Here is a 2944-nt window from a genome sequence, read left to right on the forward strand (position 1 = left end):
TATATATACAGTATTGAACAAAGAGGTCACATGATAAAGTATAAAGTGATTTTTACATACTCGATGATTAAGAAGGAGGTTATGGTTTTTTTTCACATGCTCAAATTGAGTATTAGACAAATTTGGGATAGAGGATAATATTAGGTATGCTTAAAATCATGTAAATATATAAATATAAATGCTGAAATTGATGATATGAATAAAATGAGTGTAAAATATAGATAGTAAAACATTTTTACGAAGGGAACAATTATATTTGGGGCAAGGGCATAAAACTAGATAAATGGAATGTAAAAGTATAAGAAAAAATTATAAATTTCAGGTGTATCTAAATTTAACTGATTGAAAACGTAATACAATAATAGTGACTGAAATATGGATAGAAGAAAATGAAATAACGTTATCAAATTGAAGAATATAATGTATTTTTTAATGTAGCGAAAAGGATAGTTCTAGTGTTACAATTATTAAGAGATAAAATAGTGAGGTAAATGAAAATTCAATGTTTTTAAACAGTGAACTTATTAAAGCCGTATTTTGAAATTCAAAATGCATTGCTTACCTATTATCAAATTGGATGAATTCACTAAGGAGCTAGTTAAAAAATTAAATTATAAAGTTAATATGTGTGTGATTACGACAGGTGATAAATTAAAATATGGATATTATAAAAAGATATTCATGCAAAATACTGTCTGCAAGTATTAAACACGGATTGATTTCATACGTATGATAAGTTTGTAACAAAAAAGTTCGAAAAAAATGTTTGGACCATATATTTATAGGAAAACTAGATATTAAAACGTTATTGACCTATATAATAATATCCAATATGACTTACAATTTTTGCGTAGTCTATAACTCTATGTTGAATTTGGATATATAATGCAGTAAAAGTACGTAATTGAAAATACAAAAGTTCAAAAGTGGAGTTATTTAAATGCCGATTTATGCATTACGCATTTTAATTTATTTTTCAAATATTGTATTAACAACCCTCTGAGTTTTTTATTTTGCTAACATTTCTTTTAAATATTTTCTCAGTTTATCTAAATCCACTTTTATATTAAAGCCTTGTGAACTCAATAATATATGGAAGGAAATTAAACAACATTTTATAGAAGTAATAAATAGAGTATGGATGAAAAACATAATTACAAAATTTAAAGCAACATGCTTGCAAAAATTGCAAGAGAAAGGTTACCTTATTACAACCAGAATATTCAAGAAAAATAAAAATGATATTAGATACCAGTGGGTTTGTTTGTAGTTAAGCATAAAGCTACACGATGGGCTATCTGTGCTCTGCCTACCACGGGTATCGAAATCCGGATTCTAGCGTTGTAAGTCCACAGCCCTACCGCCGTGCCACTGGTGGGCCAAATACCAGTAGGAAAACATAAATAGAAAGTGTAGTGGATCTTAAAATAAAAATAATTTTCCTCATGAAATTATTGGTAAATATATTTGTTATTTTTGGAAGAAAAATCCAGTCAGACTAGTAAAGAAACTGAATGAATGCTACGCAGAAATAACTTGTTGATTGTTTCAATAAATATAGTTTATATAATGAACCTGTTAAAATTATTTCTAAAACATTTTTTTTATCAATATATATATCTGAAACTTAGGTTAAAGAAGTAAGAAACAATTGTACTCTTGGAGGGCTGTTGAACCATATGAGATACCAGTATTATAATAAAAAAAAGTGTATATAAGGAAATATTAGGAAACTTGTGTTTTTAATAAATTTATAACTTCAGGAAATATCTTCATGGAAATAAAAAAATTACCATAATTAATATTTGTATATAAAGGAGTTAGTATTGGCATATCAGGAAATTACCTATTCGTTTCTATATTGTCAGTATTCTGTAAAATCATTGAAAAAAGTTGTTCAGCAAAAATGTAATTTTTTAATAAGTTTGACTTTTCACTGCTAACCAATTTTGGATTGAAAAATATGGATATTGAAAATACAATATTAGAATTGACCTTTATAATTCACAGAAATTTTAAAGAAAATTTTAAATCAGTGGTAATTTTCTTAGTGTTTTAGAACCATGCAAATTGTTACAGGAGAATATACAGAAGGCAAGAATAAAAGATAAAGTGTTACAGTGGATAGAAAGTTACTTAACAAATAGAAAACAAAAGGTAAACATTAAAAATCATTTTAGTAAAAAACCTTAGGTGTGGTGTACCACAAGACTTTGTTCTATGATATATTTTATTTTTAACTCGAGAACTATCTGCGCTATCTTTTCTCAATTTTGAAGAAATAAACCGCACATCGCCAGCTCTTGAACACTAGTCGTATAGTGGGATTTAATTGTCATCCTTATAACACACCCACGGCCCCAAAGTGAGGAATGCGATTTATTTTTGGCCCTGTTATTATATATATATATATATATTAAAAAATGTTTGAGATTGTTGTAAAAAATATATAAAGAACCAGAAATCTTGTAAGTCAGAGACTTACACATATTTAAAGAAAAAGCGGAGCTGCAACGTGTTGAAAAAGCATATCTTAAACACGATTATCAAGTACTCATTTTTGCCAGAAAGAATCCAATAAACTATAGCCCACGGACACTTACATCTAATTAGCTTATAGAATGTTCAAATTATTGCCAAATTAATTCAAAATAATACGATTTTTAAAATCAAGATTTCAGCTTGTTAATCATAAAAATATTGGGGAGTTCCTAAAACAAATTAAATCCTTTTGATATAATATTTATTCACAATAAACTTGGTACAGTTTTCACTTAAAAACATGTAAGAATTTGTCCCTTTAAAATTCATTTAAGTAAAAATTACATTCCTTTATTAAACTAAGTAAAAAAAAATGTAGAGCATGAATTAAAATATTATTTTTATATAATTACTAATATGTGTATATTATCGGAAGTACAGAACGTATGTGTGTATTTTCCTC

The sequence above is a fragment of the Limulus polyphemus genome, unplaced genomic scaffold (assembly GCF_000517525.1).
Source record: "Limulus polyphemus unplaced genomic scaffold, Limulus_polyphemus-2.1.2 Scaffold1601, whole genome shotgun sequence".
NCBI lineage: Eukaryota > Metazoa > Arthropoda > Merostomata > Xiphosura > Limulidae > Limulus > Limulus polyphemus.